Source organism: Aegilops tauschii, chromosome 4 (genome assembly GCF_002575655.3).
Source record: "Aegilops tauschii subsp. strangulata cultivar AL8/78 chromosome 4, Aet v6.0, whole genome shotgun sequence".
Lineage (NCBI taxonomy): Eukaryota > Viridiplantae > Streptophyta > Magnoliopsida > Poales > Poaceae > Aegilops > Aegilops tauschii.
The window spans coordinates 67,235,473-67,261,629 of NC_053038.3; positions in this window are offsets into that span (position 1 = coordinate 67,235,473).

Genomic DNA, 26,157 nt, shown 5'->3' on the forward strand with positions numbered 1-26,157 from the left:
CACCAATCGAATTTGGCTGTACTCAATACATATTCTACTGATAGTATGGCAACTCTCAGTTAACCTGATCAAGATCTTCCTTATGTGTGTTGCAGGGAAACAATGGGAGACACCGCGGTTTACCATCGAGGTTTGTTCAAGAGGGTCCTTTGGCTAATAGCGCATTATTGTGCAGTTGCAGGAATCATTCTAATATTTAGGTTTCTTACAATTTGGTCTTGCACACGTAGGTCCTGCTATCAGAGGCTTAGACCCACTGTTCGACCCATTTTGCATATGGGGAAATGAGATGTCCATGAATAACAGTAAAGTCAAGAAACTCAGAAAGATTGTTAGGATGAAGAAACTTGCGACAAATAACAACAAGATCTTTTTTTGCACAATGAAGAAGACATCTGTCAACTATAGGATGGTACCAACTCTTTTACCTTGTTTTTACCCCTTGGGCCATTTCAAAATTTACAACAGTGATTTATGCATAGCTTTGTTTTTCGTACTTTTCAAAGCAGTTCACCGGTGATTACCTCTCAAACCACCTGCATGGTCAAGAGGCGAGGAAGGTATTCATTCAACGCCCAAGGTACAATATTGAAGTCTTGCTGAAGAGGATGAAGGTTGGGCGGGCAATTATCCATAGCCACTGGCCTAAAGTTGCAAGGACATTCAACATCACTGAAGGCTCAATATTTGCCTTCCGCTTCTGCAGTTTCCCAGATGAGATTCATCTGTCTATTTACCGTGTATGATGCTACTTTCCAAAGGTTTTTGATGCTGCATGTGAAATTTGGTGCTGTTGTGTAATGGCATAACTGAGTGCCGAAGCTATCTGATGTAATTCGATTATGAAATCCTGGTTGCTTTTATATGGATATGAAATATCTGGCGTGTTTTATAAGAAATATCAGTTTTATTAGTACATGGATTATCAATAATAGGCTAATTACCCTGCTTATTGGGGGTTTTCTATTGCAGATGGTTACTCAGACAACACCGTGGGCGATGAACTCAAACAACCCGCATGGTTTCTAGGAAGTAGGCGTGTTCGATCAACTAACAATCACACACGGCTTCCGGCAGCGAACTGTTTGCGTTAGGCCACCTTGAACAAACGTTTCCACACAAAGAATTGTGTGTGATATACATACGAACGGAAACGTTTTCCCTGGATTGACTGTGTGGGATGTACATAATAACATAAACGAATTCCTTGGATTGACTATGTGTGATATACATACCTACGGAAATGTTTTTCTGGGATTCACCGTGTGGGATGTACATACCTACGGAAATGATTTTCTTGGATTACCGTGTGTGATGTACATACCTACGGAAATGATTGGGTTTCGATGCCTCACCCGATCGCACACGGCCCCAGGAGGGCCTATCCCCGACGATTTCTAGGTCGTGTGGGAAGGACACCCTATCGCACACACTCACTTAGTGACGGTTCCAAATGCCGTCGCGGAAAGGGGTTAAAAACCGTTTGTTTAGGACATCGCTGTACCAGTGTATGGCCTCAGAATACTGAGACCGAAAGGTCGAGCGTGAATCATATAGTAGATATGATCAACATTGTGATGTTCACCATTGAAAACTACTCCATCTCACGTGATGATCGGACATGGTTTAGTTGATTTGGATCACGTGATCACTTAGATGATTAGAGGGATGTCTATCTAAGTGGGAGTTCTTAAGGAATATGATTAATTGAACTTTAATTTATCATGAACTTAGTACCTGATAGTATTTTGCATGTCTATGTTGTTGTAGATCAATGGCCCGTGCTACTGTTCCTTTGAATTTTAATGTGTTCCTAGAGAAAGCTAAGTTGAATGATGATGGTAGCAACTACACGGACTGGTTCCATAACTTGAGGATTATCCTCATTGCTGCACAGAAGAATTACGTCCTGGAAGCACCGCTTGGTGCCAGGCCTGCTGCAGATGCTGCTGATGACGTTAAGAACATCTGGCAGAGTAAAGCTGATGACTACTCGATAGTTCAGTGTGCCATGCTTTACGGCTTAGAACCGGGACTTCAACGACGTTTTGAACATCATGGAGCATATGAGATGTTCCAGGAGTTGAAGTTAATATTTCAAGCAAATGCTTGGATTGAGAGATATGAAGTCTCCAATAAGTTCTACAGCTGCAAAATAGAGGAGAATAGTTCTGTCACTGAACATATACTCAGAATGTCTGGGTACCACAACTCAACTGGGAGTTAATCTTCCTGATGATAGTGTCATTGACAAAGTTCTTCAATGACTGCCACCAAGCTACAAAAGCTTCGTGATGAACTATAATATGCAAGGGATGGATAAGACAATTCTCGAGCTCTGCGCGATGCTAAAGGCTGCGGAGGTAGAAATAAAAAAGGAGCATCAAGTGTTGATGGTCAACAAGACCACCAGTTTCAAGAAGAAGGGCAAAGGGAAGAAAGGGAACTTCAAGAAGAACGGCAAACAAGTTGCTGCTCAAGTGAAGAAACCCAAGTCTGGACCTAAGCCTGAGACTGAGTGCTTCTACCGCAAAGGGACTGGTCACTGGAAGCGGAACTGCCCCAAGTATTTTGCGGATAAGAAGGATGGCAAAGTGAAAGGTATATTTGATATACATGTTATTGATGTGTACTTAACTAATGCTCGCAGTAGCGCCTGGGTATTTGATACTGGTTCTATTGCTCATATTTGCAACTCGAAACACGGGCTACGATTAAGCGAAGATTTGCTAAGGACGAGGTGACGATGCGCGTGGGAAATGGTTCCAAAGTCGATGTGACCGCCGTCGGCACGCTACCTCTACATATAACTTAGGGATTAGTTTTAGACCTGAATAATTGTTATTTGGTGCCAGCGTTAAGCATGAACATTATATCAGAATCTTGTTTGATGCAAGACGATTATTCATTTAAATCAGAGAATAATGGTTGTTCTATTTATATGAGTAATATCTTTTATGGTCATGCACCCTTGAAGAGTGGTTTATTTTTGTTGAATCTCGATAGTAGTGATACACATATTCACAATATTTAAGCCAAAAGATGCAGAGTTGATAATGATAGTGGAACTTATTTGTGGCACTGCCGTTTAGGTCATATCGGTGTAAAGCGCATGAAGAAACTCCATACTGATGGACTTTTGGAATCACTTAATTATGAATCACTTGGTACTTGTGAACCGTGCCTCATGGGCAAGATGACTAAAACACCGTTCTCCGGAACTATGGAGAGAGCAACAGATTTATTGGAAATCATACATACAGATGTATGTGGTCCGATGAATATTGAGGCTCGTGGAGGATATCGTTATTTTTCTCACCTTCACAGATGATTTGAGCAGATATGGGTATATCTACTTAATGAAACATAAGTCTGAAACATTTGAAAAGTTCAAAGAATTTCAGAGTGAAGTGGAAAATCATCGTAACAAGAAAATAAAATTTCTGCGATCTGATCATGGAGGAGAATATTTGAGTTATGAGTTTGGTCTTCATTTGAAACAATGGGGAATAGTTTCGCAACTCACGCCACCCCGAAAACCACAACGTAATGGTGTGTCCGAACGTCGTAACCGCACTTTATTAGATATGGTGCAATCTATGATGTCTCTTACTGATTTACCGCTATCGTTTTGGGGTTATGCTTTAGAGACGGCTCCATTCACATTAAATAGGGCTCCATCCAAATCGTTGAGACGACACCTTATGAACTGTGGTTTGGCAAGAAACCCAAGTTGTCGTTCTTAAAGTTTGGGGCTGCGATACTTATGTGAAAAAGCTTCAACCTGATAAACTTGAACCCAAATCGGAGAAATGTGTCTTCATAGGATACCCAAAAGAGACTGTTGGGTACACCTTCTATCACAGATCCGAAGGCAAGATATTCGTTGCTAAGAATGGATCCTTTGTAGAGAAGGAGTTTCTCTCGAAAGAAGTGAGTGGGAGGAAAGTAGAACATGATGAGGTAACTGTACCTTCTCCCTTATTGGAAAGTAGTTCATCACAGAAATAAGTTCATGTGAATCCTACACCAATTAGTGAGGAAGCTAATGATGATGATCATATAACTTCAGATCAAGTTACCACTGAACCTCGTAGGTCAACCAGAGTAAGATCCGCACCAGAGTGGTACGATAATCCTTTTCTGGAGGTCATGTTACTTGACCATGACGAACCTACGAACTATGAGGAAGCGATGATGAGCCTAGATTCCGTGAAATGGCTTGAGGCCATGAAATCTGAGATGGGATCCATGTATGAGAATAAAGTGTGGACTTTGGTTGACTTGCCCGATGATCGGCAAGCCATAGAGAATAAATGGATCTTCAAGAAGAAGACTGACGCTGAAGGTAATGTTATTGTCTACAAAGCTCGACTTGTTGCAAAAGGTTTTCGACAAGTTCAAGGAGTTGACTATGATGAGAACTTCTCACCCGTAGCTATGCTTAAGTCCGTCCGAATCATGTTGGCAATTGCCGCATTTTATGATTATGAAATTTGGCAAATGGATGTAAAAACTGCATTCCTGAATGGATTTCTATAAGAAGAGTTGTATATGATGCAACCAGAAGGTTTTATCGATCCAAAGGATGCTAACAAAGTGTGCAAGCTTCAGCGATCCATTTATGGACTGGTGCAAGCATCTCGGAGTTGGAATAAATGTTTTTATAGTGTGATCAAAGCATATGGTTTTATACAGACTTTTGGAGAAGCCTGTATTTAGAAGAAAGTGAGTGGGAGCTCTGTAGCATTTCTAATATTATATGTGGATGACATATTGTTGATTGGAAATGATATAGAATTTCTGGATAGCATAAAAGGATACTTGAACAAGAGTTTTTCAATGAAAGACCTCGGTGAAGCTGCTTATATATTGGGCATCAAGATCTATAGAGGTAGATCAAGACGCTTAATTGGACTTTCACAAAGCACATACCTTGATAAAGTTTTCAAGAAGTTCAAAATGGATCAAGCAAAGAAAGGGTTCTTGCCTGTGTTACAAGGTGTGAAATTGAGTCAGGCTCAATGCCCGACCACTGCAGAAGACAGAGAGAAAATGAAAGTCATTCCCTATGCTTCAGCCATAGGTTCTATCATGTATGCATTGCTGTGTACCAGACCTGATGTGTGCCTTGCTATTAGTTTAGCAGGGAGGTACCAAAGTAATCTAGGAGTGGATCACTGGACAACGGTCAAGAACATCTTTAAATACCTGAAAATGACTAAGGATATGTTTCTCGTTTATGGAGGTGACAAAGAGCTCGTCGTAAAAGGTTACGTCAATGCAAGCTTTGACACTAATCCGGATGACTCTAAGTCACAAATCGGATATGTATTTATATTGAACGGTGGAGCTGTCAGTTGGTGTAGTTCTAAGAAAAGCGTCGTGGCAAATGAAGGAGTCTGGATGAAGGAGTTCATATCCGATCTAGGTGTCATACCTAGTGCATCGGGTCCAATGAAAATCTTTTGTGACAATACTGGTGCAATTGCCTTGGCAAAGGAATCCAGATTTCACAAGAGAACCAAGCACATCAAGAGACACTTCAATTCCATCCGCGATCAAGTCAAGGAGGGAGATATAGAGATTTGCAAGATACATACGGATCTGAATGTTGCAGACCTGTTGACTAAGCCTCTCTCACGAGCAAAACATGATCAGCACCAAGACTCCATGGGTGGTATAATCATTACTGTGTAATCTAGACTATTGACTCTAGTGCAAGTTGGAGACTGAAGGAAATATGCCCTAGAGGCAATAATAAAGTTGTTATTTATATTTCCTTATATCATGATTAATGTTTATTATTCATGCTAGAATTATATTAACCGGAAACTTAGTACATGTGTGAATACATACACAAATAGAGTGTCACTAGTATGCCTCTACTTGACTAGCTCGTTAATCAAAGATGGTTAAGTTTCCTGGCCATAGACATGAGTTGTCATTTCATTAACAGGATCACATCATTAGAGAATGATGTGATAGACAAGACCCATCCGTTAGCTTAGCACGATGATCGTTTAGTTTGTTGCTCTTGCTTTCTTCATGACTTATACATGTTCCTATGACTATGAGATTATGCAACTCCCGAATACCGGAGGAACACTTAGTGTGCTATCAAACGTCACAACGTAACTGGGTGATTATAAAGATGCTCTATAGGTGTCTCCGATGGTGTTTGTTAAGTTGGCATAAATCGAGATTAGGATTTGTCACTCCGATTGTCGGAGAGGTATCTCTGGGCCCTCTCGGTAATGCACATCACTATAAGCCTTGCAAGAAATGTGACTAATGAGTTAGTTATGGGATGATGCATTACGGAACAAGTAAAGAGACTTGCTGGTAACAAGATTGAACTAGGGATTGAGATACCGACGATCGAATCTCGGGCAAGTAACATACCGATGACAAAGGGTACAACGTATGTTATTATGCGGTTTGACCGATAAAGATCTTCGTAGAATATGTAGGAACCAATATGAGCGTCCAGGTTCCGCTATTGGTTATTGACCGGAGATGAGTCTCGGTCATGTCTACATAGTTCTCGAACCCGTAGGGTCCGCACGCTTAACGTTCAATGACGATCGCTAGTATGAGTTTATGTGTTTTCATGTACCGAAGGTAGTTCTGAGTCTCGGATGTGATCATGGACATGACGAGGAGTCTCGAAATGGTCGAGACATAAAGATTGATATATTGGACGATGTTATTCGGACACCGGATGAGTTCCGGGGGTCACCGGATAAATATCGGAGTGCCGGGGGGTTATTGTAACCCCCGGGGGAACTAATGGGCCAACATGGGCCTTCTGAGAGAGAGAGGAGGGGCCCCTAGGGCTGGCCGCGTGCCCCCCTTGAGGAGTCCGAATTGGACTAGGAGGGGGCGGCGCCCCCCTCTTTCCCTCTCTCCCTCTCCTTCCTTCCCCCTCTCTTCCCTTGTTGGAAACATACTAGGAATAGGATTCCTAGTACGAATCCTACTTGGGGCGCACCCTATGAGGGCCGACCGACCTCCCTCTTGCTCCTTTTATATACGGGGGCAGGGGGCACCCTAGAACACACAAGTTGACAGTTGTCTTAGCCGTGTGCGGTGCCCCCCTCCACAGATTTCCACCTCGGTCATATCGTTGTAGTGCTTAGGCGAAGCCCTGCGTCGGTAACTTCATCATCACCGTCATCACGCCGTCGTGCTGACGAAACTCTCCCTCAGCCTTAGCTGGATCAAAAGTACGAGGGACATCACTGAGCTGAACGTGTGCAGATCACGGAGGTGCCGTGCATTCGGTACTTGATAGGTTGGATCGCGAAGACGTTCGACTACACACTACAAAAAAATACACTTCCGTGATGATACGTGTTTGTCACAGTAGGTCACGTTTTCTGTCATGCATGTACAACCATGTCATATTTATGATAGAATAAAGATAGTCATACTTGTGCTGTCATAGAAGTGTTCCATGACATTACCAAAATTATCATCACGGAAGTGTCCACTTCCAAGATGATAAATCGCGCGTCATTGAAGTGCTTTCGTCAAGGATGACTGACACGTGGCATCCACCGTAACAGGATGCCGTTAAGCTATCGGGTCTGGTTTTGGATCTGATAACCCGTTAACAGCCCGGACCAATGGGAATTTTCCACGTGTAAAATTCTCATTGGCCGGAGGAAACACGTGTCGGCTCAACGTTCGGACAGATGTCATCCACTCATTGGACAGGAGGCACCTATGATACGTCGGCACGTGACACAGCCCAACAGAGTCCCATTACGGTGAAAAGTCCGGCCCATTTGACTTGGTCAGAAGGTAACGGGCCGGCCCACGGAAAGCTTGTTAACGGTCTGTTCGTATATAGCCCATTTACGGCGCGCTTACTACTAGCCCGTTACGGCCTATCGGAATTAAGCCCAGTAGCTTCATTTGGGACGTCAAATATGATTTTAGCCCGTTGTAACTTCTGGCCCATGTATGGCCCATGATGTCTTTCGGCCCACATGAGGCCCTTTGTAACTCTCAGCCCATTAAAGGCCCGAGATGAAACTGGCCCATAATGAATAGTGTATCGCTTTAAACCCATTAACGGCCCATTATTCCGTCGGCCGTTTCCAGCCCGTGTTAACTTTCGGCCTTCTAAGGGCCCATTTATTCTTGGGCTCATTTCTAGAATTCGGTTAGATACGGTCCGTTACTGGCCTGTTCCGTTTGTGGGCCAAATACAGCCCGTGGTTACATTTGGCCCGTTTGTGGCCCGTTAACCCGTTGGGCTGTTTTCATAGCGTTATCAAATACGACATATTAACGACCCGTTATGGTCCACGAATAGTACGGCCCATGTCTGGCGAAATGATTATACGCCCCGTAGAAGGCCCATGGATCCTACGGCCCGTAGAAGACCAATGGATCCTACGGCCCGTAGAAGGCCCATGGATCATACGGCCCGTAGAAACTCCATGGATCCTACGGCCCATAAAAGGCCCACGGATCCTACGGCCCGTAGGAGGCCCATGGATCCTACGGCCCGCAGGAGGCCCATGGTTACAACAGTCCATGTGTTGCCATGATTATTGTGGCCTACTTACCAAAACTAGGTTATTGTGGCCACTAAAACATGCGGAAAAAGAACTGCAGTGACTACAGGCAAACAACTAAACAAGACAATAAGGAAATAAATAAGCAAGCAACTAACGCTGGCCTATTACAGCTATTACACATATTACATCCACTGGGGATCAAAGTTCGCCACCAGTGCAAATATAGGGAAGAAAGCAGCATATTACATACACTGGCCGTCTAAATTGGCCACCAGTGCAAATAAACGCAGCAGCAAAACAAGTCCATAACTGAAACAACTTCAGAAGAGCTCAAGAAACGTCATCCTGGGTATCCACCATGCTGGCAATAAGCTTAGCAAGCTTATTAGCTTTGTCCTGTTTGAAGCTAAAATCCTCCAACGCTTGCCGTTGCACCAGAAAGTATGCATCTGAATGCTCCAGGGACTTCCGCAGTCCTTCCGCTTCTTGTCACAGCACAGCTGATCGATGTCTTTCAGCTTGTAGTTGAGACTCAAGAAACCGAACTGATTCAGATAGTGAGTTTGAATAGCTTGTGCAAGCGGTAGTGGCCAGTAACTCGAACAGTAAACCAAGACAGGACTTTGGGGTCGCCTCACTGTCTTCAAGATAGTTTTCCTTAGCTGTTTTATCAGCTTTGTTGGAGACCAACAAGGATGTCTCATGATCCTGAACCTTATCTGCATTACTTCCTTTATCATTGCTTAATAAGGCACTATTCCCCAATATTCCGTCAGCATTCTAAAAGAAGAAACAAGCACACACATAACAGGTTTAGCATGTACTAGTATATGAAACTCATTTCGGTGAACCAATTCGTTAGTAAGGTGGACAAGATTAAACTACCAAGTCTTCTATTGCCAAATAGTACATTATAAAAGCATCAAACAAACATATATCTATGTCCTATGGTCACTGCATTGTATTGCCAAATCAAAATAGAGACACGGTTCAAATCATATCAGTTCAAGAGAAAGTAGCACTGAAAAAGAATACAAAGCGTGGGAAACTAAACGGCACAACAAGATTTCAGATAGGTACCACGGGTCTACATGTACAACAACACTATTGGCCCTGTTATGATGCTAGTAATGTGCATGATATGAGAAGTCAACTGTATACACAACTGAAATTGAAATCAACAGAGCTATTTATAAGAGCAAACCTGTTAAAGAAACATGTGTAAATATACCTGTTGTGCCATTGGAGTTTCCATTGGATAGTTCAATTTAAAAATAAGTTTGTATGAGTAAATACAGTGATACAAGAGCAAAGCAGTATGCACGATAGCAATGGAATCTTAAATGAGAACAATTGTTCTTCAGGTTTAAGCACTTGTTCTACATCAACAGAGTACAGTAAGACGCAAGCATATAGTACTTAAAATAAAATGAGCTCATAGACCTTACCACATTCTTGGTTCGGGACCAGTAAAGAACAAGGCGTTCCTAGTCATCGTCTAGTAAATGTGTCTCAGGAGAACATAAGGGAATTTGATGAGTTTCTTTGCCAGTGAAGTACGTTTTCTTCCGGTAATTCCGATACTGCCACCAAGCATTCTTGAAGATAGCAGAGGTATTAGCACAGGTTACCTCATCCCGAGTTTCCAAATCGGTCCTTCTCTATAGAGAAAAATGGGAAATTTTGCTGTATTATAACCATCATGGAGGTAGAATGTATGGGACAAAGCAAAGTAATTGCCATGAATAACATTACTTACACATAACTCCTGGACAAACACCTGCAACCGGCATTTTCCTTCATCTTCAGTACAATATTTCCATGATGGGTAGATGCGCACATAGGATTTAACAACAACAAATGCGATAGATGCTAAACTATGAATGGCTCGTTGTGCTTCCTCCATAGGAATAGGTGTACTACCTGGTGGAGTTGGGGTTCGCCGTGGTAGTACTGGCGCTTCGGGCACTGGAACTGCCTTACTAACTACTCTGGTTTGGGAGCTCTGGGTGGAGATGGTATTGTGTCAACATGAACTGGGTTGCTTTATGCTGGCGTTGGGGTTAGATTGGGTGAAGCTGGTTCTCTGTCCATCACAGTAGGGGTAAAATCTGCGAGAGTTTGGGTTATGTGTGGTAGGGCTGGTTCTCGTGCATGTACAACTGGGGTGCTATCTCCACCAAGAGGTAGCACTGTTTTATTTGAAGACCGTGTTTTTACTCCACTAGACACTGCCATCACCCGCTCCATTTCAAATGGCTGATAAACATGAAACATAATTGAATGTATAGACATTGTATGAGAGACAGATGCAATAGATAGTGTGGAAAAAAGAGGGCATTAAATAATTGACATGTATATTGTTTAAGTAAAATGGATAGCATGACATAATTTCACATATATGATGTCTATCTAAACTAGATAGCATAACATAACATAATTCAAAGATATGATGACTAACTAAACATGATTGCATGACATAATTCACATACATGTTATATGCTAAGAGGAGGGCATTCGCATATATGATGTCTGAACTAAGAACAAGGTGTTGAATATTCTGTATATGATGTCTAAACTATGCAATGCAAGACACCATATGCATGATATGAGCAGTAGAACCGTGCCAAGTTAGAGCATACACCTCGGTTGGGGAATAGGACTGGTCATCTGTCTCTGAATCCATCTCTGAGGAGCTATCGGGACCCAACAAGAGATCTCCTTCGATAGGTAGCACTGTCTGCTCTGAAGGCCTTGTTTTCACTCCAGATTTTTCCATCACCCACTCAAATGGCTGATTCACAGGAAGAGTAGTTTAATGTACAAACATTGTCGACAAATGGAAATTTAATGAAGAAAAGGATGGGCTAGATATCATTCAAATATATGATGCCTGGTTAAACAGGATGGTATTGCACATTTCACATATATTATGGCTGGCTAAAAGACATGAGACTGCATAATTCCCATATATGATATTGAAACTAAACAGGTGGCATTACAGAACATGTCTAAACTAAGCAGATGACATATATGATGTCGAAAGTAGGCACTGCAAGGCAACATATGCATGATATGACTAACATCATCATGCCAAGTTAGAGCAAACACCTTGGGGGTAAATAGGAGTGGTCAGCTGTAGCTGAATCTGGCTCAAAACAGATATCTTCCTCTGGATTACAATCTGGAGAGGGACGGAGGGTTTGCCATGGAACCCACCATGGAGCGATGTCTGCATGACATTGTATTGCCGCGCAAAACTCTTCTCTTTTTCTCTACATGTTCAGCATGACTGTGTACAATATCTGACATGCATACGAAAAAATAGAGTGAGATTATGTAAGGAGAGCATGCAGAAATCTAGATGTAATGGTAACAACCAGTGGATGGATCCAAAAATAATGATAGCAGGATAATCATTGCTTTAGTTTAATAAAAAAACAGATGATGATTGCTTTACTATTTGTTTCCCACCCAAGATGAACAACATAGGCATACCCTAGGTGAACCAGATATTAGACAGAGATACTATTCATTGCTGCCTCGATATGTGCCCCACAACTAATTTAGAACTCAAGTTTGAACATCAATTTGGACCTGACTTGGAGTCTAAGAGGTGAACAGGAAAATTTCCTATTGCTATGTTTTTCCGTTGAACCACAATAGCCCTAATGGATCGACATGAATGTAGAGTAATAAGTGATGCGACAAGTGTACAACCTCTTTGCCATAGCCGTGTCGACCTCAGCATCATTGGGTTGGTCGCTGAAGAAGTTGAGGCAGAGGTGGCTGTCGGAGGTGTGGAGGAAGATCTGAGGAATCTGTAGACGGCGTCCAGGGCACTGCTCTGTTGTGATGGATTGTTCCGTCCTTGGAGCAGCTCCGATGAGCAGTAAGACGTCAAGGATGAAGCAGCACAAGGCAGACATCGTTAATTTCAAGTGGGATTCTAATAGCATCTCCAATAGATGATGTAAAATGCATTAGCAAAAAGTGACAGATGTAAAATTTACATCACCAAAAACCACCTGACTACAACACATGAGGTAAAAACTGTTGACTCTGAACTTAACTGTCAAAACTGAAATTTACTGTGGAATCTGAATGTTATTGTCGAAACTGGACGCAATGGTAGCAGAGAGGCACTTCACATGGTATAGTTTAGGGAGGGCATGCAGTTCATCTTCAACCTGCACCCCCCTGAGCCGCCTGCCACCACCGGTCGAACCCCCCGCCGCCTCGCCTCCCTGAAACAACTCCCCACCGCCCGTCCGCCGCCGCCTTGCCGCCCCGAAACAACTCCCCACCGCCGGTCCGCCGCCGCCGCCTCGCCGCCCTGAAATAACTCCCCACCGTCGGTCCACCGCCGCCCCGGCCAGGCCTCTAGCCCTCCCCCACCCGCGGCAAGCTTTTTCTCCGGCGAACCCCACGCCACCGCCCCACCACCACGCCCCCACCGCCGGGGAGCAGCACCCCACCCAGATCCTAAGATAGATAGTGGGTTACCTCTCCAGCGAGCCCCCCTCCCCCGCTACGGGTGGTTCTTCCTTAACTCCGGCGAGACCCACCACCCCCTAAAAATTGACTGACCCAAAAGTCGATTCAGTCGACTGAAGTGTAGCTAAATCGGAGCAGAGCAGCAGCATGAGCGAGGGGGAGAGCAGCAGTGCGAGCGAGCGGCCGATCAGCGGTGAGGTGGAGGAGGGCTGGCCGGAGCAGTAGCAGCAGCAGCGCGAGCGAGCGAGCGAGAGCCCGGGCAGCAGCAGCGCGAGCGAGAGCCAGAGAAGCAGCAGCAGCTAGAGCGACAGCCGGAGCAGCAGCAGCAGATCCGGCTGGTATGGACGCCGCCGCCGAAGGGGCCTCACAGTGGGGAGAGCCGCCGTGGAGATGTCGCCTGCGGTGCCGGCTTCGAGGTAGCCGCTCCATGGGGGGGCGCGATGGAGCACCGTCGGTGCGGGAGGTCGAGTTAAGGAGAAGGTGCGATGCGATGAGTGTACTACCTCTTTGGTGGCGCTGAGTAGGCCTCGGCTTCGTTCGAGGAGTTGGTGAGGATGATGCGGTTCCGGTGGAGCAGGTTAAGGCGACGCTGTGGGGATGGAGCAGTCGCGATAGATGAGGCGATCGTCGGAGCAGCTCCTTGGAGGTGGAGGACGGGGCGGCTGAACCGACGAGATGATGGGATGGACGACGGATCCTCATCCAGGGAGGCGGATGAGGGACGTCGAGCTGTTGCGGTGAACAACGTCGTCGGGGTAGAGGCTCTGGCTGGGTAGCGATGAGGTGGTGGACGGAGGAGGGTGAGGTTTCGCGGCTGGAGCGGAGAGGTTACGGCGGCCAGATTTCGAATGGCGAAAAGGAGGCGATGGGAGGGGGTGAACCATGACTTAGGGACGCGCTTGTACAAAATCTAGGGTGTGTTACAAAAGTACCCCCACCGATTTGAACTAGCGGCCCTTTCGGCTCTGGGTTAGAAGGGGGATTTTGCGTGTCTGGATTTGGCAGCTGGAGGGAGTTTTCTCGTGCGTTGTAATTTCGGGATAGCAAGGAGCGAGTTGTGAAGGCGCCAGTTTTGGGAGCACGATATCTGAATTTTCGGGATATAACAAGGCGCGGGTTGAATTTTAGGGACAAGCCTAACGTGTAATATTGTACTTGTACGTACCAAATCAATTCGCACTTCCCTCAATGAAAAAAAAACAAAAAAATAAAAACTATTCACACCAAACAAAGAGAGAGTCTTGTCCCGTTTTACTATACAAATGTTGTTCAAAGCTAGTCCCTCCTTCCATCTATATAGGGCGTAATGCGTTTTTCGAGGCTAAATTTGACCAACCAAATATTAGAGCAATAATATATTACATGCAACTTACACAAAGCACACCATTAAATTCGTGTGTGAAAGGAGCTTTCAACGATGTAATTTTCACATTGTGCATGTCATGTACTATTAATCTTGTCAATAGTCAACGGCGGTCTTAAAAAACGCATTAGGCCCTCTATAGATGGAAGGAGGGAGTATGGATCCATGTTATGTCCAATTAAATTTTTTCGCTGGCTGTATAATGCATGTAACCTACTCATGCTAACATTTTAGTGCATTCCAAATGTCTATACTACCGCTGCAATTCGAACTGAATTTGAATTCGTTTCTCTATTTCAATAAGAATCTACAATCATGATTGTTGCCAACTTCAACCATCATTCGTGTATTACCTTAACAACACACACTACAAAAAAAATACACTTCCGTGATGATACGTGTTTGTCACAGTAGGTCGCGTTTTTTGTCATGCATGTACATCCATGACAAATTTATGACAGAATCAAGATAGTCATGCCTGTGCTATCGTAGAAGTGTTCCATGACATTACCAAAATTATCATCACGGAAGTGTCCACTTCCATGAAGATAAATCGCGCGTCACAGAAGTGCTTTCGTCAAGGGTGACCGACACGTGGCATCCACCGTAACGGAACGCCGTTAAGCTATCGGGTCGGGTTTTGGATCCGATAACCCGTTAACAGCCCCGACCAACGGGGATTTTCCACGTGTAAAATCATCATTGGCTGGAGGAGACACGTGTCAGGTCCGCGTTGGCATAGGTGTCACTCATCCAATGGGCGAGACGCGCCTATGGTATGTTGACACGTGGACCGGCCCATCAAGTTTAAATGGGCCGGCCCAACTGAAGGCCCACAAGATTTTGTGGACCATAATAGGCCGGCCCAGCTAAAGGCCCACGAGATTTTGCGGACCATAATGGATTGGCCCAGCTAAAGGCCCACAAGATTTTGCGGGCCATAATGGGCCGGCCCAGGTAAAGGCCCACAAGATTTTTGTGTGCCATAATGGGCCGGCCCAGGTAAAGGCCCACAAGATTCTTGCAAATCATAATGGGACGGCCCAGCTAAAGGCCCATGAGATTTCGCCGGCCCAGCTGTAGCCCCACAAGATTTTGCGGACCCTAGTAGGCCAGCCCATTAACTGGCTGCCATGTTTTGGGCCAAATTCCGGCCCATATTTGATCCGGTCCATTAATGGCCTGCCACGCTCTGGGCTTAATAGTGGCCCATATGAGATCCGGCCCGTTAAAAGCCTACCACGTTCTAGGCCAAATTACGGCCCAGATCAGGTCCGACCCTTTAAGAGGCTTTGGGCTCAATTATGGCCCATATCAGATTCGGCCCGTCAACTGGACACTATGCTTTTGGGCCCACTTGCTAAAGGCCCACTTAGTAATTCGGCCTGATATTAGTTTTGGCCTGTTAAAGGCCCGTTTAACATGTCGGCCCTATTTTAATTTCGGCCTGTTAAAAGCCCTTCATATAGTTGGGCCTAACTGCGGCCCGGTTTGCATCCGGCCTGCTCGCAGCCGATATCTGATTGGGCCAAACAAGGACCGAGACAATTTTGGCATGTTAAAGGCCCGTGATTTGATTCGCACAATCATGGGCCGGGGTTCATTTCGGGCTGCTGCCAGCCCGTGAGCTGTTCGGCACATTTCAGGCCCAACCTACATCGTGATTGCATGACGGCCCGATTATGTACCGTAATTTTACGGTTTGGCCGGTTTACTGCGAAGACAGGATATATATACAGTAAAATAACTGCAGCATTGTGAATAAGAAAAAACCTAGGCTATACAATAAAGAAATTACGGCATATTACATCCACTGGGCATCAAAGTTCGCCACTATGATAATAAAGCACAAGCAGACATGAGATTACATACACTGGGCATCGAAGATCGCCACCAGTGCAAAAACACGCCGACAAAATAATATACAAAACCGACAGCACTTCAATAGAGTTCAAGAAAGGTTAGCCCTGCTGGGGAGCTGCAGCGCAAGCAGCTGAGCAAGATGATGAGACTGCGCTTGTTCAACACTTATATCTTCCTCACTCTGAAAGATAAACAAGCAGACAGATGACAGGTTTTGCACATAAAAGTATCAGTGCTGACAATTCATCACATTTCTTACTGATGAATAAAGTGACACATTTTAAAATTGCATTAACAGAATATGGTATTGTTCAGGTCAAGACATGGCGAAATGACATTGTGAAGGAGTTGGCAGCTTCACGACACCACTGGATTATAGATCAAGAACTCATAAGTATCAATGGTTAGTGTGCAGTCAATTTATACCATTTCAGATTGGCAAATAAAGAGACGGTTTAAATAATAGTAGAATGATATGACATTGTTCATAGTTAAGACATTGCAGAATATGACATTGTGCTGTAGTGGGTAGGTTCACCACACCACTGGATTACGGATGAAGAACAGAAGCATACATGCAGTGCAAAAGAAGATCACTTGCTGTGTATAGTTTAATTTACATGGTATGAAGAAGGAACTTGGTTGTACAACTGAAAACTTAAATTGACAAAGGACAAACTTTTGTTTATGAACTACATAATAAACTTTAAACAAGCAATTTGATGCAAACACCAAAAATAAACAGCTGTTGCAGTCATGCCTAACCAAATATATACAACAAAGTTTGAAGGCTTGAGATGGACAAACTTACATTATTGGTGAAGACAGGCTCTATAAAGGACTTGTCCATGCTGATGGGGGGGGGGCAATTCAAGAAGTTTACCACAGAATCTTCTTCAAAAGCATTGCCTTTATTCTACATTTTGTTAAGAGTAAATATAGATGTGATAATTACGAAAAAATGGAGAATATTTAAGATAAGATGAAGAGTGATGCTACATAACCAAGTAGCTATAAATGTAAGTGCAGCGATATAGGAAAAAGGTACAGCCAAGAGCAATGCACAGCTAAACTTCTTCAGTACCAACCTTATGGTAAGAGTAAATATAGATCTGATGTGTAGAAAATGGAGGGCAAAGGAAAATAAGTTGTAGAGTGATGGTACATGAACAACTACCTATCATTATAAGTACACTGATAAAGGACAGCATGTACTTACAAGAACAATGCAGAGCTAAAAAAACATTGGCATTGGATATATTCTACACTAATGTAACCATTCATACAGATCAGATAATTTGGAGCGAACAATTGATAAGCAAGCTATCATGCATACTGCTGTCACATAATGAACCAGGTATGTATGCAAGTACAGTGATACAGGACAACAGGTACTAACAAGAGCAAAGCAGCGGGCAGCATATTTGCGATATCCTGTCGTTCTTGTCAAACCGGAATTCTTCTTCGAGCAGATTTCCTGCAAAAAAGATCCGTAAGGCACATGCGGAAAAGTAGAAGTTCAAATTGTCATGTGATTTCATAGACAGTACCTCATCCTGGGAACGAGACCAGTGCATAACAAGGTTTTTCCATTCCATGTCTTCTAAATTTAGCACAGGAGACTTGCCATCAAAGTGTGATTTCCTCAGGTAACACCGATACTGCTGCAATGCTTCCTTGAAAAGCACAAGCAAGCTTTGCTCGTCATGACTATCCAGATTGACCCTCGCCTAGTTACAACAATGTAATGTAAATCATTGATGTGTTCAATCAGCAGAAAACAGGAAAATAATAACCATGAATAATAGCACTTACACGTAAGTTGGACGGGAAGATGTGAAAATGGTGTTTGTCTTCACAATAATCTTCCCATGATGGGAATATATGCACGTAGTCCCTAACAACATTGAAAGCATTGTCTTTTAAACTGGGAATAAATGGAATGGGGTTCCAATCTGCAAGAATTGGCCGTCTCTGCAGTTGGGATAGGTCTTCGGCCGGTGGACTTGCTGTACTTTTTGCTGGAGTGGGATTTTTCTGTGGTACAGCTGGTGCTATGGCAAATGAAATCGGTATACCTTTTGCTGGAGTGCAGGTCCTGTGTGGTGGGGCTAGTGGTGTGGCCAGTGAAGTATGGGTACAGTCTGCTGGAGTCGGTCCTACGTTTTGTGTCACTGGTTGTACAACCAGTATAAGTGGGGTGCTGTCTGATTTCTCCGGCACCACCATGTTTTTCAAGGACTTTGCTGGTGCTCCTTCAGGTTCGGCAATCACCCTCTTCCTTTTTGATGTCTGATGCACAAGAACAGCATTTGAGTGGAAAAACATGGTATGATGACAGATGGAATATGTATTGATAATGGATGGGCATGAAATCTCGACATATATGATGAGTAAACTAAACAGATGGCGGTGCAACAAAGTAGAAGAAATGCAAGACAACATATGCAAGATACCCGCAATCAATAAAACATTGCCAAATTAGAACAGGCACCTTGATGGGTGAACAGGACAGGCCATCTGCCTTTGACTCCTCGAGGTTAGAATAGTCATTAGGATCATATTCTGAACAAGAATCAACAGGTGGGGAGCGTATGAGTTTCATTGCATCCAGAATGGCACTCAATGCCTTGGTGCCAATTTTGTAAGTCATTGCAGTGTTTAGCTTCAAGAGTGGACTGCTGCTAGTGCGACACAAAGCAGCTACACAGATCATAGTGTAGATATAACGGGAAAACCTTAAGCATCAGAGTAAAATCAGCAAAGTGGAACTTGCTGGAATATATGTGCTAGTATTGCCGGTACGGCTAGAAAGGCTTCAGATACCAGCTCTCTTCAAGTGAAGGTGCGGTACTGTTAATATCAGTGCAACTCTCAAAGGCGACACAGCTCCCCGCATTTCCTTGCTATTCTTATAGGATTCAAGTGGGTAGGCCACTACAAATCCTATTCCTATATTTACAAGATCCTACGAATCAAAGAGGCTCAAAGTGTCCATCACAACCGACCGTATAGACCTCTACACTGCAAATGTCCCTGCTCATCTTTAGTACAAGGAACATACTGTACTACTATCATACTCCCTCCGTTCCAAAATATAAGTCTTGGTAGAGATTTCCACTATGGATCACATACAAATGTATCCAGATACATTTTAGAGTGTAGATTCACTCATTTTGCTCCATATGTAGTCCATGGTGGAATCTATACAAAAACTTGTATTTAGGAACGGAGAGAGTACATATTAAAGAAGAACGGAAGAGGAACATGGTAAAGAAGAGCAAGCAGATTTTGGATAATAAAATGTTGGTTGCGCAGTGCCCACACATGATGAACCAGAGCGCATTAAGAATGCAACTCCCAGCTGTCTCTGGACCATTTCAGGAGGTTGGATGAAGATCCTACGTCTCCTAACCCTTCTTCTTCCTCGTCTCTGATTCTTCCCATACAGAACACCGCACGGGCCGCCGGCCGGACCACCGACCCCCACCGCCTGTGTTCCTCCGCCACCCCCGCCCCAACCCCCACCCGCGTCGAGTTTTCTTCGTTCGGCGAGGCCCCACAACCACCCGAGTCCCTTCGATCGCACCGGTGAACTCCGGCGAGCTCTGAAAAATCGACTGACCCAATTTTAAAATTTAGTCTACTGTGATTTAACTAGTGTGGAATATAAAAGGGGAAAACCATAAGAATTGGGAGTATAGTGTTGAGCGTGCCATGGCGGATCTGAAGGTGCAAACTGGACAAAGGCAACTTCGCAATCAAGACAAGAAATCAGAGTAAAGTAGTGGCGATCTATTTTCTTGTTGCGATAAATGAGCAGATACGAAAGAGTACCGCCTCTGGTGCGGCGCCATGTACGCATCTGCTGAGAATTTGACGGTGCTGCGGTAGCGATGGCTGTCGGCGGCGTGGAAGCAGATCTAGGAGGGTAGACGGTGGCGGCGGGGCACGGTGGACGAGACAGTCATAGGAGCGGCGCCGGCAAGGTGAACGACGGCGGGGATGAAGCGAGAGGACGGGATGCAAGGATCCTGGTCCGAAGCCGTGGATGAGAGAGGTCGATCTCTTGTAATGGACGGCGGCGTCGGGGTATCAGCTCCGGCATGGTGGAGGGGGACGGCGGTGGATGGGGTGGCGGACGGCGGCGGACGGAGGAGGGTGGGGTGGAGAGGGTGTTTTGGCGCCCACGGAGTACGAATGGGGAAAAGGGAGGTAGAGAGGAAGGGGGGAACCATGTATTCAGGGCGCGCTTGTCTCAAATGCGAGGAAATTTACAAACTTAGCCCCCGTTTCAAATTTCTACTACATCACATCAACATTAGTCGGTTGGGGATGGGACGGTAATCTCGCATACACCGAATATTTGCCGACGAGAGTTTGTTTTTGGCGCCCACCGTGTATGAATATGAATCGGGGAGGGAGTCGATTTCGGCCGAGGACACACTGTGTTTTGGCGCCCACTGTGTATGAATCCGGGTGAGAGGCGGTTACGTCACGTTTGGGTGAAATTACAAACCTACCCCTATCGAAACCTATAGAAATCCAGCAGATAGGCTTTGCGTGGCAGGGATAGGCAGTAGTGATTTCCATCTCACAGATTTTGGTTTCGGGCGGTTACTGCGACTTTCCCCGCTTCGTTCAAATTTTGCAGAGTGCACGTTTACCGTGCCAACTCAATTCGAATCCCGTTTGTATTCTATTTTTTTCGGGCGGGATCCATTTTCAATTGGAATTACATTCTATATACATCATTTTTTATATATACTTTCAAAAGCACAACACCATTTATATATAAATATGGTTTACAAATGGCATGATCACAGATTCATAAGGTTGTATCCATCAATTTGGATTTTCAAATATTTGAAACCACTTTATGTTGAAATCCAATGTATGCATTCCTCGCTAACTGTCTCCAATTAATGTGTGTTTCATGCAGGGTTTTTTTACTTCTCAAACATGTATAATGTGTTTCACACACGCAACATATAGTGTAATCCCGTTTAGACATTAATTGCATATAAACCATGCATTGTTTGTAATTGAAGAATCTATGGATCACCAATATTGATAAACTATATAACATTACACGTGTGCCCAAATTCAAATGAATATGCATGTTTGATACACCAATTTGCGTTATGGTATTATCGATGTTGTGATCTCCAGTTTAAATATTTGAATCCCCTTTAATCCAGATATTCGTCTCATATAGCTATCACTCATGCTTATATAGGACTATCTCTCTGGACCTATACACGTTCATCGTCTCTCAGGTATCTCTCGTGCTACCTGTATGTCGACAATGATCTTTTATCTTCGTAGCACACTGACGGTACTCTCTCCCTCGACCTTCATCACTCTATCTCTCTCTAAGTATATCTCGCTCCCTGCTATGTGTCTCTAACTATGATTCTCCATGTGGAATCTCTTTCTCTCACACAAACACAAAACTTTGTCTCCCGGGGTCTAATTTCTCTCTACTATTCCCATGTGTGCCACTCGCACACCCCTCATACAGAGATGTCTTTCACTCCTTAGATATGAGAACCTACGACTCTTCCTCTTCAATATCTCTTTCTCACACACAAACACAAACTCTGTCTCCCAGGGTCTCATATTTCTCCATTGTTCTCTTGTATGTCGCTCACACACACCCTCTCTCCCTAGAGATATCTTGCGTTCCCTTGTATGTCTCTCTAGCTATCACTCTCGTTGTGAAATATCTTTCTCTCTCGCAGACACAAAACTCCGTCTCTCTGGATCTCATTTCTCTCTGATATCTGTTTGTATGTGACTCACATGCACCCTCTCTCTATCTCTCTCACACCCACACACATAACCCAGCCTTCTGATCCACTCGACTCCTATCTCTAACGCACAGTAGCTAGCATCTTTATCTTTCTATTTATCTGTTTCTCCATCAACCTTCTTTCTCGCCCTCACTCTTGATTCCTATCACGCACACTACATATGTTTCTCTCTACATGCAGTCAAGTGCCCTCTCACACACATATATAACTTCACCCTTTGAACCACCCGACGGTCATCTCCAACACCCAAACTAGCGGATGTCCCTCTAGCTAGCATCTCCATCTCTGTATCTATCTATAGTTTCTCCGTCAACATTTCTTTCTCGCACGGAGTCTTGCTTCCTATCACCCACACTATATATGTCTCTCCATACATATGCATTTATAGGTTGGTCTCTTTTGCACAATAGTTGCGCCTCACTCCCTCTGCTCGCCATAGATGCATGCTCCAGCCCACTCCACTATCTCTTAAAGACAAAAACACATGCTCAATTGTCGGGCCTTCTTCCCTGCATTCTCACATGCATGCATATTGTCATACCGATCCGTCTCTCCCATGTCGTTGATCTTATGACTTATGTCTTCTTTCTTTTATCTCGATCATGCGCGCGCGCACACACACATCCCACGTATACATGTATACCTCTCACACATGCACGTTCAAGGTCTCTATGTCTCCATACGTTTAATTACCCTCAATCCTAACGCCACATCGAATCGTTCTCCTCTTTTGTGCACATAACTTCCGCCTGGATGGGTAAAACACACACTCACACTTAACAATCTCCTTCTAGCTACCCCCCCCCCCGCCTCTCACTCTTCCCCTATATCCCCGAAACCAATAAGACCATCCCTTTGTTTAATTCCCGCCTACATGCACCATCGATATATAGTAGTCTTCCTCAGTGTCTCTCGAACAAACTCGTTCTCTCGATGTCGACTCCTCTCACGCGCACACACCTCCTCTTCCCTCTCTACGGGCATTTTCTCTCTCGCACCCCATCGTTGGTGGCCTCTGCCATACATATCACCTCTCTATGATGAAGCCATGCACACTTAAATTACATCCTCCACAGAGGACCCCGCGACACACACACACACACACACACACACACACACAGGCACGCACCCCCCCACACACGCACACTAAGACTCCATCTCTCTCTCTCACACACACACACAAACACACACACACACACACACGCACGCACGCACGCACCCCCCCACACACACTAAGATTCCATCTCTCTCTCTCACACACACACACAAACTAAGACTCCATCTCTCTCTCCTCTCTCTCTCTCTCTCTCTCTCACACACACACTAAGACTCCATCTCACACACATGCTCTAGGCGGAGCATTTGTTCCTACCACCCTTCATCCAACCTTACCCGTATGATAAACAATCACCTTTATTTACTTGCATAACATGGATAAATTCCACTTTACTTTAGTAGTCAGCAAACTTATCATCTGTACCCTTATAAAAAAACGAGTTGGCGGTGATGGTGTGCCTGCCATCTTGTAATACAGACCGTATGATCTATATCTGAGGATAGAAAGCAAACTATGATAATTTTACAAAAGATACCCGCACCTCTCTCCACATCATTATCTCCCGCAACCTCATTGCTCAGCAATTAAAAAAGGAATAAGTCTCTGGAACAATCTAGCATGCATGGTGGCCGCTGCCGCCTGCCGGCGCCGTCCATCCCCATGCCTCCGCCCATTCCGACCACCAGTCACCACCACGCTCCACTCCTCCTCGCCTTATCTCTCATCTTTCATTTTTTCGATGACATTCTCGAGATACCAGTTTTCCGATAAAATTCTCGAGATATCATTAGTTTTTACACATGGGATTACTCCTGCATGGGTCAATCACAACATGTGTTTTGTAAAAAAATGCATATTGATGTTCCGTGCAATGCACGAGAATCTTGCTTCTAATTATATAACGCAAATCACGAGCAGGAAGTGACATTTTTTTGACACAACCACGTTAACATGGCCACGTAAATCACTAGCTAAAGTAAATACCATTATACTTATATCCCGATGCAAAAGGTTGAGTACATGTCCGAAGAGTAGAGTCACACACACGCACTCTGTCTCTCAGAATCTCTCTCACACACACACACCAGTTACGTGACGCCCACTTAAGCAGACACGTATGTTACAATTTGTGCACCCGCGGGTACACGTGATGGTGCGCATTTATTTAAGCCGGAAGGCGAACCCAAACAGTAGCTGCATTCTTTCCCCTCCCGCCGCCTCTTCTCTGGCACCGTCGCCCGGTAGCCATGGGCCGGCCGAAGGTAACAACATACGCCATACTCCCGCCGGAGCGGCGCTTTAATATGGAAATTTTAGTGGTCATGCATGCATCTTTTTGTGCTAGCACTCCTATATAAGGGTTGACCGGTCGCTTCCCGCGGACGTGCGCGGGCGGTGGAAGAGGAAGGAGAAGGGAAGCGGGCTGTGGAGTAACGTTTTTTACCACAATTTCTTAGGAAACTGAGTGCAATAATTGAGTAGTTTTGTAAACTACCAGTACTACACCTGAAACGATTCAATACCTATACTCCCTTGCTAGCGCGCGCTTCCCGCGTGAAACGGTCAGCGGTACCCTGGAGCGTCAGTGCCGCATTAATGCCCGGCCAGAGCGGAGGCGACCTCTCACTGGCGCCGGCTTTGAAGTGGCGCGACGGCCGAGAGAGCGTCGCTTCCCGGTGCACGCGACTGCTCCGCGTCGAGACTGGCCATAGGCCCTGTTTGGATCCATGGGTTAGAGTTAGTTTGAGCTAGTTGGGGCACAAATAGCCCTAAAGTATCCAAGCATGAGGGTTTAAATTGGAGCAAGTTGCACCGAACCCACCAAAAAAAACTATCCCACCCAAGAGGTGCTAACTGGAGATAGTTCTCATTGGGACCACTGAAAAATCACTTTTCTGTCTCCATGAAGTGCATTTATTGTCAATCTAACCCTGTCACCCAAACACCTCTTTGGCTACAGTTAGTTCAGGGTTAGTCATGAGTTAGTCTAACCTCTAGCTAAGTTAGAGTATCAAACAGGAGCAGTATAGGACATGCAAGTTGCTCAAAGCATACAGGCAAATTCGTACGTGAAAGGATTTTTTTTCTTTTTGAAAACGGAACGTGAAAGGAATTTTTTTAGAATGCTCTTGGCATGTCACTAACATGTGATAGTTAACCGACCTCAATAGACGGCAGAAACGCCAGCCCGCCGCACTCTGATAGAGACGAGGAGGGAGAAGCGATACAGGCTGCTGGATTACTAGAGATAGGTGTCGCACGGAAGCCAAGAAATATGGTGATAGCGTGGGTTAGCCATGTACTAGTATGATGTAACTACACTGGGCTGCCGTGTTTCGTACTCTTCCAGTCCACTGTGGAGATGATTGGTTAATTTTATATCGCTGAATAATATTAAATATTATGAGTGCAGACGGTCCACCACGAGGTTCCTTGCTCCTTCTCGGTCGTCCGGAATCTATGTTCTTGCACTCTATTTTTTTACGTGAGCTTTGTTCATCATTTTGCCAACACGCGAGACATCTAGCATCAAGGTGCACGTGTTATGCAAGGATCGTTCCATCTATATGAAGAACACGTGGGACTGGAACTACGAGACGGACATGTACCCAGGAGTGGACGTACGAACCTGAGTAATGTAGCGCAGTAAGTGAAGTAGAAAGGCACAAATGGTATGAACATGCATGGCATATAGGGTGTGTTTGGTTGCGTTCTCGTCTCAGCATAGTTGTTCTCTCTTCATGCATGCTCAACTCAACACCCCTCTTCATGCATGCTCTCTTCATGCATGCTTCTAGTGTATTTGTGCTAAACTAGTGTGGACTCATGCACCCTCCATACACTCTACCAAACACCCAAAAGTAGGTCGAGAAGGGAACTCTTGGGCGGCATTTGTCTCTTACTACGTACTACCACTAAATGTTGTACGTGCAATGCACGGTGATGTTATGGAGTACGTGCCTAAGTACTCTACTACTACTATATTAGTTGGAGGCACATATTAACTTTTATATTTGTTTACGTGTA